Source organism: Lontra canadensis, unplaced genomic scaffold (genome assembly GCF_010015895.1).
Source record: "Lontra canadensis isolate GAN:19392208 unplaced genomic scaffold, GSC_riverotter_1.0 scaffold46, whole genome shotgun sequence".
Taxonomy (NCBI): Eukaryota; Metazoa; Chordata; class Mammalia; order Carnivora; family Mustelidae; genus Lontra; species Lontra canadensis.
The window spans coordinates 14,869,723-14,883,279 of NW_022631040.1; positions in this window are offsets into that span (position 1 = coordinate 14,869,723).

The window sequence follows — 13,557 nt, forward strand, 5'->3', positions numbered from 1 at the left end:
CTTCTCGCGTATTTGTAGTCGGTCCCGCGAAATCCGCCTTCTCCAGTGACATTCGCGGGCATCACAGAGAGCTGTTGGATGTGTTTTACAACGTACGTGAGTCATTGTTCTGCGGTCGGTCTCCCCCGACTCGTCCGGCTTCGTTTCCCTCTGCGCTCTGCTCCGGGATCGTCAGCGACGCTCCGGGGGGCAGCTCCCGCCCTGACTGCCGCAGGCGGGCCGGCGAGTCCCTCGGTGGCCGGCAGCTCCCTGCCAGGGTGGGCGCGCTGGCTGGAGCCCCCGAGCGCCCTCGCTGCCTTGGGTAGGAGTTTGCCTGGCGCATAGCCCAGGAATAGGACTTGCCTAGATTGTAGTCACATGCCCATGTCCCTAACACGGCGATGCTGCTCGCCGAGAAGTTGCAACAATGTATCCCGCGAGTGCCTGAGGGTCCCATGTCTGCACGTCCTTCCCAGCGTTTACAGTTTCAAGTGATAGTTTTGCGGGCTGCGCATCCTGGGAGAGCTTTCTCTGAATTGCCTTTTTCTGATTTGTAGGAAAATTGGGCTTCTCTGCGTGTCTTTATTAGCCTTTCTAATTTCCTATTCTGTGAGTTACCTATTCCTAGTGTTCTAAGGGATTCGAGCAAATTCTTAGTGACCAGAAGCCTCCTCAACGTTCCCCAAATTTATTTTTTTCTTTTCTAAAGGAAACCAGTGGGTTCAGAACATTGTTCCTATTCTCTCTTCACTCAAATAAATCACAACAAGATTTATATGCAACTTCCTCAGAAAGATACATTTCACATCTTGGCAACAACTAGAACGCACAAGGCATGCATACGTCCTATGAGAAATTTCAGGTCAGAGCTTGAACCGGCTTGCTGTTTAGCAGAGCTGCTGGAACACAGAGAGGAACCTGCTTGTTTGATGAGCCTCAAAGGACCAGTGGGGTTTGGATGGATTGTTACCACGGTCAGTCAGTGGGAGTCGCCATCTCTCACACTCAGAGGCAGACACATAGGCACAGGTGAAGCCCCCTAAAAACGGTTTGGGGAAGGGTCCAGTTTTGCTTGGATATAGGGAAACAGAAATCTCCAGAAGAATACTGACCCACGTATGGCAAATCCAGACTCTGTATGATAGCGTGCGGGGTAGGGGATAAACACGGGCCTGAATGACAATTTGGAAGTATCCTGAAGTTTCCGTTTTGCTGCTTATCTTAACTGAAAATCAGGCTTGGTTTCCAGGAGGTTGTTGCCTTATATTAGGGAAATGCCTAATATATAATTCCCTCCTTGTCTTTCTTTCTATTGTATTTCTTGACTTCTTGTTACTGATTGGTTGGAGGTTTTTTTTAAAGATTTTTTTCTTCTTTTAGAGAGAGAGAGAGAGCGCGCGCGCATGAGAGAGAGCAGGAGAGAGAAAGCACGAGCAGAGGGAGAAGCAGACACTCCCACCGAGCAGGGAGCCTGATTCCAGGCTTGACCCCAGCATCCTGGGATCATGATCTGAACCGAAGGCAGACGCTCAACGACTGAGCCCCCCGGGCACCCCAGGAAGCAGTTTTAAAAATATTCTCTATATTATACCTTTGAAAGCTATCGATGTTACAAGTAGCTTCTCCCAAACGAATACTATGTATTAATTTGGACAGAATTTTACTTCTGATGCAATAGTCAAGTCCATTCCCCTACGTTAAAGCTTGCAATAATGGAGTCTTAGAGGAGAAACCGCCTTCACCCCAGGGTTCCAGAAACACTTTCTCGTTCTGAAATACGTACAGAATTAACGAGAGACGAAGAGGTTCGACCTAGAGAGCTTCCCAGTTTAAATTAAAGATGTGCAGACCCACAGCGCAGGTGGGGAGGCTGGAGGAGGGACACGGCTGGTGGCGAGAGCAGCCCTGCTCACGTCCCTCCGGTGGACCCCGGTAGCATGTGGCTCACTGCACTTGAACATGCCCCGTCCGGACAGCTACTGAGGCCTTCACTGATCCACTTTTTGGGTCCGCCCCCGCTGAGGGGGAAATGTGGCTAATGTCTGCTCTCCCCATTCGCACCAGTTAGACTCGTCACCTTCCTTTCCATGAGGAGGACCAAGTTACAGGGTGGGAAGTGAGGTCAAATGGTCTCTCCCAGTATTTCTATTTCCAGTAAGGGAGCAGAAGCCTTACATCTCTAGGCCGGGATGGAAATGCGAGGTGAGGCGCAGAGTGAAACAATGCCTTTCCCTAGGCCATCTGCGTAGCTTCTTACTACAGTTGAAGAGAATGTGGCTCAGAGAGGTTGAGTAACTTGTGCATGGTCACACAGCAAGGAGGGGAGCCAGAATTCAAAACCAGTCCCTGGAGTCTGCCTGACTCTAGAGATAAGCTCTTAATTTCTCCCGTTACCCCAGACTGAGGGGTGGACTCTGACCTGCTCCGTGCTCTAGCTCTCTCACATTACGGATGCCCAGGATATTGGAATGTCAGTGTCCAGCTGGTTGTGTTGCTGAGAACTTTCCTGCAGAGAACTCAGCAAAAGGGCTCGTCCGGAGCCGCCAGCAAACCAGGGCAGAGAGCAGGCATCGACCAAGCACCATGCAGAGTCCTGCCTCGCTGCCGGATGCCTTCAGCCTCGAGCTCCTGATCCAAAGAGGACCCACGTCAACAGCAGAAGACCCGACACAAGCCAGCTTGAGCAAAAAGGGGAATGTATTGTCTCACAAAACAGAGCGGTCTGGAGGCAGGGCCCAGGGACCTGGACGGTGCCTTCAGGACTCCTCACACCGCCTCCAGGGCCTGCCTTTCTCCTTGACGGAGCCATTCTCGGTGAGGGCAACCAGAGACGACTACCAGGAGCTCTGCATGGAAATCCCTGCTGGCCGGTGCTCACAGAGGAAAGAGAAGGGTTTCTATCCCCGACCCCGGATTCTCTGGGGAAATCCTGGGGCTCACAACCTCTGATCTGTTGAAACCGTGTTCCAGATACACCTGTGCCGATGAAGCCAGGAGCAGCGACCCCAGAATCACACGGGCTGAGAGGGTGAAGTGGTGGTTTTCTAAAATGAAATGAAAACTGAGGCCCAGTCCCCCGAAGAGGTGCGGGGAGGCAGAAAAGCCGGGTGTCAACGCAGCGGGCAAACTCAATATGTGGTCACTCGTGCTTATTTCTTTGTTGCTAGCCCACTCCGCTCCCAGGCCACCCATTTGGGGTGCCAGACATGGGGCTGAGGGTCCTGTGTACATCACTTCATTTCATCCTCGGTGCACTTCTATGTTGGGGAGACCACCATGATCCTACTTTCACGATGAGGCTCTCAAAGCTCAGGGAAGTTTTATAATGAATTCAAGGTCACGTGGGTAGTAAGGGACAGAACCCAAACCCAAACTCAAGAACACTTTGACTTAATTCACATAACATTCACCACCACTGCACAGAAGACAGCTGCTCCCAGGGAAAGAGGGTTCCCTAAAATCTCTAGAGAATAAAACATAAGTCTTTGCCCTGCCACCCCGCTGCCCCCACCCCACTGTGGCACAGAGAGCTCAAATCCATACTTTCACTGCCTATGATTTGTTTTTAGAAATTCTGGATTTCCGCTCCCCTCACAGACACTTCCTCCCTTAGAGAAGGCTGACCACCCACACAAGAGAGCCGATGTCGTAAGGGGACAGCTGTTTGGGGGTTGTCCCCAGCCAGAGAGATATTTTATTTGTTTTTCCGCTAAAGAAAGATATTCTCCCCTCCAAGTCGCCCGGGTTCCAAACTGGCTAAACCACTTTTGTTCAGCTTTCCCGAGCAATTTCATCCCTGGGGTGGAAACAGAGCATGGAATGATTTGGAGCAAAAGGACCATTTTTGGACAATTATGAGTGAGTGAAAACAGGAGGTTATAATGGATGTTGTCTCTCAACCCTTAACTCCGGCATTTGTAACCAAGAATTCTGTCCCTCAGGTTTTAGTGGTGGGAACATAACGCTAAGCAGTTGCCTGGAACTACTTCTAGATGCTCAGTAATTGGAAACAGTGATGCTGACTCAGGAGCCCATCAGTAGGTCTGCAGAACACCAGTGCACATAAGTAAAAGAGGGGAAAATGTTGGAAACGTGGAGAGATAAACATCAAACAAAAATTAACAAATATTTTATATATATTTTAAGAGCAACTTGTATTTCTCCTTTCAAAATTGCGATGTCAAATGTCTGGTATATGTAAGTCCTAGAAGAGGAATGAGCTGGAACCAAGGATGCAAATTTTTCGGTAATGACGAGATGGCAAAATCTCTTACCGGGAGGCGTGCAGTCGATGGAAGGAGACAGTGTGGTTTAGGAGTGAGTCAGGTGACACAGCTAGGAAGTTAATTTGTCTGCAAAAATGTGTTTTGAAATTTGGTCCAGGATGGGATCAGACATGTTCCAATTTCCTCCAATAGCTTTAAAAGCTGGAAAATACCCAGCTATTGTCCATGACTTAGACATTGGGCTTCTTGGAGGCAGAGAAAGGCTTTTTGGAGTGTCCCTTCCAACTTAGTGATTTCTTAGGGCTTTTGCTTCTTATGACGGGTGCGGTAACAGGCATCTAAGCAGGAAGGGGCCTTCTGCTTCTCCAGCAAGTACTGCTGGGTGGAGTGCTGGGCACGCAAACACTGTCTACACACTGAGCTCCAGGGGTCCTGGGGAGGAGCCCCCCAAGCCTCCCCCAGGTGGCTGACAAACGGCACCTTGTTCACACCTCTTCTTTGTACCTGGTGGCGGCGGGGGGGGGGGCCCTTGCCAAAGCACGTGCCCATTAACAGGGGAGCCGGAAGGACCAGGTGTGAACTGTGGACCTGGCTCTGAGGTTCACCGTCAAGTGGGCCTTATGAGAGGGAGAAGTTTGCTCATCCCACGGGCACTGCATTTAGAGCAGACGTTTACTCAACATGAAATTCTATGCCAAGTAGCAATATACAAAAGCACTTTTCCACTTGTGCAAAAATAACCGTATATGGGTTGATTTGGTGTATCTAAATGCATAGAAGAAAGACAGGACAGGCTTGCTGAGGTATGGGTGGCTAATTCTGGGGTGGGGGGGGTTGGAGGCTAATTGTGCTTTTACCTCTCACTCCACTTCTCTTATCTCTTCCACATCAGGCATCCAGAGGCATTCATACGTTGCTTCTGAGATCCTTCAAAACATCCATCATTTCTTTCACTAAATAAATACAAATGCATACGAATCTGTTTATTTTCTGTCTCTCATGAGGACAGGGACTCTTGGCAGGATGCTATGGATGAGGGGCATCTATTTTTTCACTCTTGTCTCCCCCAGCGTCTGGCACAGAGGAAGTGTTCAGTATATATTCATTGACGCAATGAAAGAACTATTGACAAAATTGCAAAAACATATATGTTCCAAACGCAGGGCTTAAGTCTCTGGAACAGAGCCTGGCTTATGCTAACTACTTAATATGTGAGTTTATTACTTTGTATATAAAACTTGGTACCTGCTCTTAGAGATTTTAAAATCCAGAGCAGGCACCAAGCTTTATATACAAAGTACTTAATAAACTCACAGATCCAGACTTACCACTGTGTTACAACACAGATGATGCAAGGTCTCCCGAAGAGGGATAAGCAGAGTAAAGGGTCAGTAGAGGGAGAGAAAGTTTCTATCAGAGGTAATCAGAGCGGGCTTCACAGAGGAGGTGAGGTCTGAGAAAGATGTTGCAGCGTGCTATAACAGTTTCCTGGGGCTGCCGTAACACATCACTACAACCTTGGGGCTAGAAGTCCCAAATCAAGATGCTGACAAGCTGTGCATCTCAATTACGTCCTTTTGCCGTTGAAGGCAATCTTCACAGGTTTTGGAATTAGGAAGTGAAGGTCTCTTTAGGAGGCGTGTTTTCAGCCCAGCAGAGATGGAGAGAACGCTAAGAAGTAGAGGAGAGAAGAAAGGTGCTCCTTGCTTCCTTATAGGTCAGCGTTTCGAAAGCACTCCCCAAACTTCTGCATGCCATTCTCCCATTGAAAGCTGTTCCCAGAGGACCCGACCTAAAATAGGAACTACTGGAACTTTTGTTTTTAAAGATTTTACTTATTTATTTTAGAGATAGAGTGTGAGCAGGGGGAGGAACGGAGGGAGAGGACAAGCAGATTCCCCACTGGGCTCAGAGCCTGGCATGGGGCTCGATCCCATGACCCTGAGATCACGACCTGAGCCGAAATCAAGAGTTGGCCGCTTAACTGACTGTGCACTCAGGTGCCCCTGTTTTGTTTTTAAATGGTGCCATGGCAGGTACAGGGTGTATCTGGGGAGATCTTGGCAGGACTGCCTCTGAGTCATTGGAAGAGAGAACAGACACAGGAAAACCATTTGGGGTCCCATCAGAGGAAGCAAGGACCTGAAGTAGGACGCTGGTGCGAGGAGGGAGAGAACACAGAGGCAGGTCGGCCAGTGAGGCACTTAACTGGGGAGGACTGTGAGGCGGCGGTGGGGGCGGAGGGGGGCGGTTCTGAGCCCCTGGCAATGGTCGTCTTGACAGACACTGGCATGCAGGGCAGGGCGAGGATGGGGATGAGGGGACAGTGAGTTGGGGATGCTGGTGGGGCAGCTGTTTTGTCAATAGTTCTTTGATTGAGTCAATAAACACATAACACGGACAGTGAGAAGAGAGGCCCCCGGGGATGAGAGGGGAGGCTCCGGAAAGCACTTTGGGCAGAAGCAACCAGAGAAAGAGGTGAAGAAAGAGTGGGCGCAGCCGAGAAGCCCAAGGGGGAAGGGCGTTGATGCTGCAGTGGGGGCCTGGAAGACCACAGATGTGTTTCCGTATTGCTGGTCAGGTAGCAGATGGCTTGTCGCTGGCTGGAGTAGAGCCTGGCTCCTGAACGCTGACCCCTCAACCATGCTGTCCTATACCCCACCAGCCCACACCCCTGCTCCACCCCGGGCGAGGGGTGGGTGTTGCAATTGGAAACCCAGATTAATGTCCTTGGGTCAGACCCCATAGAAGCCGCAAGTATATACTCATAGTCATAAAAATCCAGCACAGTCCTACAAACTGAAGCCTAGAATGTATTACTCTATTTTATTTTTTTAAGATTTATTTATTAGAGCAAGAACACACACAGGGAGAGGGAGAAGCAGGCTCCCCACTGAGCAGGGAGCCTGATGCAGGGCTCGATCCCAGGACCCTGGGATCATGACCTGGACAGAAGGCAGATACTTAACCGACTGAGCCCCCCCAGGCGTCCCCGGAATGTAGTAGTTTAGTTTCCCGTAGAAATATCACCACAAAATGATAATTTATTGTTCTTTCTAGACTGGGCCATTTTGGTGAAATGACTCGTGGAGATACTATTTTCTTGTTCACTGATATTTATACAAAGATCTTTAAAACAAAATATTCTATCCTTTCTGAGCTGAAAAATGTTGGCGTTTCCACACTCTCTGATGTATTTTCTCTTGCAGACAACTAAGGGCTTTGTGCTCTAACCTAATTCCTGTTTTTATGTCATCTGTCAGGATGCTGAAGGCCAAGTTTTGCAGCAGATTTCAGGGATACATTCTGTTTGGTTTTCTGGGACAATCTTTCTTCCTGTTGCTCACCCTCACTCACCCTAGCCTTCCTCATCCTAGCTCCTTGGCCTCCTTCCTTTCTCTTGATACTTTGCTGGCTATCACTGCCATGCATGACACAGCTTTTCAGATCCTTTCTGGAAGCTGGCAAGATGTAGAAACCAGACCAGTAGGAGGTAGACTTTGGTGCCGTGATGGGCAGATGGTCGTTATTTGGGGCCATGGCCTTCTCCAGCCTCCCTATACCATACCGCAGAGGCAAAGTCATGGTACAGATGTGGCTTGTGGCTCCAGGATTGTGCCTCCATGATTCTGTGGAGCATGGAGCAGGTGAAGGTTACCCGATTTGGTCTCTCATGCTCTCTCAAATAAATAAATAAAATCTTAAGGAAAAAAAGGGGGGGCCTGGGTGGCTCAGTCTGCTGAGTGTCTACCTTTGGCTTGGGTCATGATCCCAGAGTCCTGGGATCAAGAAGGTGGCATGGGGCTGCTTGCCAGCAAGAGGAGCAAAGCCAATGGCTCCCCTAAGTCCCTTCCAGTAAGACACACGGGTCTTGTAGAGAAAGACCATGCTACGGCCACCTCCCTAGATGTCCCTTACATGGCGTGGCTCAGGATCCACAGAGAGGGACATGGGAGCCAGGTGAGGCTTTCTGTCTGTTCTGTTAAGCAGCGTCCCCTTGCTGATGAGGAAGCGGGAGTGAGCCTTTGGTTGCCTTCATTGGATGACTACCTCCGGACTCCTGGGAACTGGGAGGTGCTCAGCCCCCTAAGTGACCACACGCCTTGCCCTCAGCTGTGGAGCCCCGAGCTCAGGCCGGGCAAGTCCCCAGTGGCCTGGCCGTGGCACGCCAGCCAAGAAGCCACCCTGAGTCCCACGGAGAATGGCGGGGGAGCTGGAGGTCTTCTCTGCAGGCTCCCTGGCATTGCTGCAGTCGCTCCCCCAACCCAGCCACGCTAGTGGTGTCAGAGGGACAAAGGCAGAGGGGAGGAAGGACATGGAGCAGGGCTCTCCTGGGAGCCAGACCCAAGGAAGCTTTGAGGGTTAGCCACCTTGTTCTGTGTGACGGGGAGGGCACGCCTTGTGTATGGGATTCTGAGGGAGATCGATGTCCAAGGCCGAGCCCAGGGACCCTGTTCAGGATGAGACCTCTCTGGCCTGGGAGCTCCACCTTTTGGGTGAGATTAGGCACCACCTCCAGGAAGCCCTCTGCTTAACTAACCTTCCCAGCCCCACCTGCTCTTTGTACCCAGAAGAGGCGCCATCCCTCGAGAAGTGGGTTTGGAAGCCCCGGGAATTGCTGGGGATCGAGTGGCTGCTAGACTGTGGCAGAGGCCTCAGACAACGTTTCTCCCAGAGGTCTGAGGTGAACCATGGAAATGGCTCAAACAGCCACGACAAAAGGGACACGGCAGTGCTCACTGGGTGGCCCCTGAGAGAGCAGAAACGCGTCCTGGAATGATCAAGACCAGAGGCGCCTGAATCTGCCTGTGCGTCCAAATCTTTAGAAAATTATAAAAGCCTCTAAAAACCACGGAGGTCCGAGCGCTGGCCCTCATCTGCGGACTCACATTCTCGGAGGGCAGCCGGAGAGTGTCTTTTAAAAGCTCCCTAGGTGATGCTCACATGCAGGCAAGGTTACAGCCAAGATGCTGACTCCACATCTGGGCGGTGGGCCCAGAAGAGTGACTCACCGGGGCTGGCCAGGCCGGGCCTGGGACCCATGCCCTCCAGCCCCCAGTCCAGGCTTGCAGCAGCCTGTGACTGTCACGCCAATCCCAGCTGAGCCTGCACACCCCACCCCGCAGCGCCTCCGGGGCCTTCCTGACCTCACTTGGGAACACTGTGCTGGTCCACCCTACGGTCCCCCTGTGAGCTCCTGGGCTTTAATCTGCTTTTTAGGAAAAAAAAAAAAAAAGTATACTTGTGTCAACAAATCAAACTCTAAGTTATGGTCCAGAACAAGGACCGTGGGCCCCACAAGACTTGGAGAGGCATAAACATCGGATCTCTCCCAGAGCAGGATGCATCTGAGTAGAGTGGAGAGAGGATCAGGCCCGTGGGCTTTGGAATCAGATTCGACTCTGAGCTTTGAATCCCGACCTCGCTGAGGTTCAGTTTCCTAAACTGTAAAACGAGGCTCAAAGGAGGGCGTGTGACCGCACAAGGCAAGTGTGTGTGTGTGTGTGTGTATGTGTGTGCACCTGCGTTATTAGGTGGATGATGTCAGGGTAGGATAGGTTTGCTGCTGTAACAGCCCTCAGCATCTCAATGCAGAAAGTAGGGTCGTGTTTGTCCCGCACGCCACGGACTCAGGGATGGGGTGGGTGGAAGGCAGAGCTCGGTGGATGGTGGAGGGACCCAAGCTGACCGTCTCCCCATAGGCCTTCGGGGTTCACGTGGAGGATCACATGCCATCCCTCAAATGTTCTCCGGAAGTAAGTGCCTCATTCCATCGATATCCCGTTGGCCAAAGCAAGTTGCAGGAGCTCATCTAAGTCCGAGGGAGCTGTGCTCAGAAAGGGAAGAGAACCGGAAGCCTTGGAGAGCACTGGCCATGCCCACTGCCACGTGCAAGTTCTGGTTAATGTCCAGGTGGCAGCAAGAGCCATCCCTCAGGAGCACAAGGGCCCAGCTTCCTGGGCTCCCCTCTGGGACTGAATCTCACGCCTGAATCTCGCAGCTGCCAATGGCCCATTTTTTGTTGCATGATCTCTTCTCCCGTCTGACTCACGCGCCCCTCCTCTAGTAGAAGACGGAAAAGAAACATCTTCAATGGTTACAAAATGTCAGAGCAAACAGAGCAAGATTCCCCTGCCCAGCCTTCCCCTGCTCCTTGGCCAGGGCTCGTCCTTCCTGTCTTATTTCTAAGTGGCTTACGCTTGTCAGCAATCCCACTTCCTCAGTAAACAATGGAATTTGAGGTATGATTTACGAAAGATACATCATTCTTCAATACAGGCATTTGACGTGAGGGTGCCAGTTTACATTTTGGGTCCCTGAGCAAGCGTGTGCAAGGATGTCCACTGTCAGCCAGCCTCCTCTAGAAGAATCCTTGCCACTCTGACTAGTGGAGCCCTGGATTAGCGGCTGTCCCAACTCTGCAGAGAGCAGCAGGTCCCCTGAAGCCCCGATCCCTTCACATAAAATCAAAACACTCTGGGGGCAGGTAGAAGGAGAGAGTCAGCCACCCGGCCTCTCCCAGCGTCCATAAAGCTCTTCCCTAGAATCACACCTGGAAGTTCTTTTAGTGACCGATGATCTATGCATATCACATCCAGCTTTCCTTCTCGATTTCAGGACTCAGCGGGGAGTCAAACCATCCTTGCTCTCCTGTAGTTGATGTTGATGAAGACTTTTCTGAAGAGGAGACAACTAATCAGAGGTGAATGAAGAGAAAGTGCCAGTAATGCTACCATACAGCTGAGTGTCCCACTGAGAGGATGTGTGTGCGTGTGCGTGCTCGTGTGTGCACGGGCAGCAATGTCTAGAGGCAGGGCGGGTTACAGGCCATCATGTTTTGTGTAGGCTAGTACATACATGTGGTGGGATATTCAGTGTGTGGTACAGAGGGAGGTAAGAGCCAGTGTCAAGGCCCTGAGGCAGGGATAGCTTGGCCTGTTTCAAGAGCAGTGAGAAGGTTACTGTGACCCAGTGACCCGGTGAGCAAGCAGAGGAGAAGGAAGGGGTGATGGGCTCCATCGAGAGAGGCCCTGCTGCCCACAGGAGGAGTCAAATTCTGATGTAGCCCCTTTCAAGGCCCACACTGTCTTTCACTGTGTGTGGCTCAGCTCTGCTGCAGAAAGTGGGGCACGGTGCCATAATTACTATAACTGGGCAGACGCTGGCCATCCTGGACTCTGGGTCCAGGCTCCCTGATGACACTCATTGTGTCCCAAGGGAGTTTGGCATTAACTCAGCAGCAGGCCTGGCCAGCAGGTAGAGCCTCCTTTCCACCCTGCTTGCTTCTACCCACCCCCACTCTGCCACCCAGCCTCCAACGCTCAGGATCATGACTCTGTTTTACTCCTGGGAAGTTTCAAGGGCTCTTATGGAGCCCTGCGAGGAGCGCAGGGGGTCGGAGGGAAAGACAGGAGTCCCTCCGTCTTTGGAATGGATTGTGCCCACCTAGAACTCCGTGAGTGGGGTGCTCCCGGAGCTTCCAGTGGAAGGTTCTGCTGGCCAGCCCTGAGGTGGAACAGGGGTTCGGAAAGCAAACCCGTTCTCACCCAGCTCGCGCACGACCACCATCTGCTCCCTGCACTCCATTGCCCTGGTAATTGTTTTTCTTGGCATTCCAGGGTAGCAGGTCATGTCAGATTTTTCTCTTTCAAATATTCTGCTGACATCAAAGTGTAAGGGGTGTAAGGTAAAAAAGAAATAAATTGGGGAGGATTCTGCATGTTTCCCAACCGCTTTCATGTTTGGGATGTGCAGGAATGCTGGGGTGGGCACGAGTCTGGTATCTCCCCCAGTTCAAGGAAGGCTGGTGGGTGGGAGTGCGGTGTCCAAAGGCAGGAATGATCTGGACAGATAGCAGGGCAGCCGGCTGCTTGAAAGCAAGAGGCAAGGGCAGGATTTTTCGAATTGAGATAGCGTGGTGGATAACTCAGGGCTGAGCCTGAGCCATAAAACAGGCGGACTGGTGGGGGCATGGCCCCGCGATGGGAGGGACGGAGAGGGACCTGGAGGATCTACAGAGAGGGTCACTGCTTCTGCGTGGCCTCTGGGCAGGGTGGGGGGAATGCCCACTGGAGCCCCCATTTTCCCACCTGGACCTGACATCTTTAAGCACGTGATTCCTCGTCTCAGGTCCTGCTGACCACTTCTGAGCTGGGAACGATGTGTTCTCTTCCGAAACAGCAAGTGGTGAGCTGAAGAACTAAGAGAGATTTCAGGGTTAGACCGGGATCCCTGGAGGACACCGGAGAAGGGGGAGAGGGCCAGGTGGCAGCAAGAGCCATCACTGTACTCAGAGGAGGGCAACTTCTAGTGGGGGAGACTAGCCCTGCTGGAAAGAAGGCTGCTGAACAGCCGGATTATGACATTTGGAGGGTGGGAGGGTTTCCTTCGTGTCTGTTCCCAAATGAGCCCATTAGAGCATGAGCACATGGAACTCAATACAACTGGGATTTTTTAAAAATTCTCCCTGCCTCTGTCTCCTTTTAAATGAAATTTACATCATCCTTCTTTAGAATGTCACTTGGCAGTGTGCCTCAAAAACCTTCAAAATGGGGGCGCCTGGGTGGCTCAGGGTTGATCGTCCAACTCTTGGCTTTGGCTCAGGTCATGATCTTGTGCTGGTCGTGGGATCAAGCCCAGCGTCCTGTATCTCTGAGCTCAGCGTGGAATCTGCTTCAGATTCTCTCTCCCTTTCCCTTCCACCTACGCTCTCTCTTTCTCTCAGATAAATACACAAAATCTTCGAAACACACACACACACACAACTTACAAATGATCAAACCCCTTCACCCAGAAGCTTCTAGAATCGTCTTCCAAAGAAATAATCAGGGCTGACAACTACCATTAACTGAGTTCTCCGTGCCAGGTGTGGCCCAAACGATTTCAAGATAATTATTTTGTTTTCCACAATAACCTATACAAAAACTATTATTATCACCATGCAGTGTGAGAGGACAATGAGATGGAGGAAAATTTAGTGGGTTTATAAATTTAGGAAATTTAGTGAAGTTATTGTGAGCAAGAGGTAAAGCCAGGATTTGAATCCATATCAGATTTCCAGCCTTGACGATCGTCTCCATCTTCAGGAACGAATGCAGTGATCTACGTTTAAGTACTGATTAAACTAATTACGGCGCATACGTCACATACGGATGAAGAAGACGCAAAAAGTGACGTACAACATTTTGCCATGGAAAACTATTTATAATGTATTAAGTAAAAAAAAAAAATAGGCCATGAACTATTGAGTATGACATGAGCCTGATTTTATAAAAAATTATGACAACAGTTAGGTGCTAATGAAATAAAATATTCATATTTTTATGTGTTAACATGGAGTTGTGGATGATTT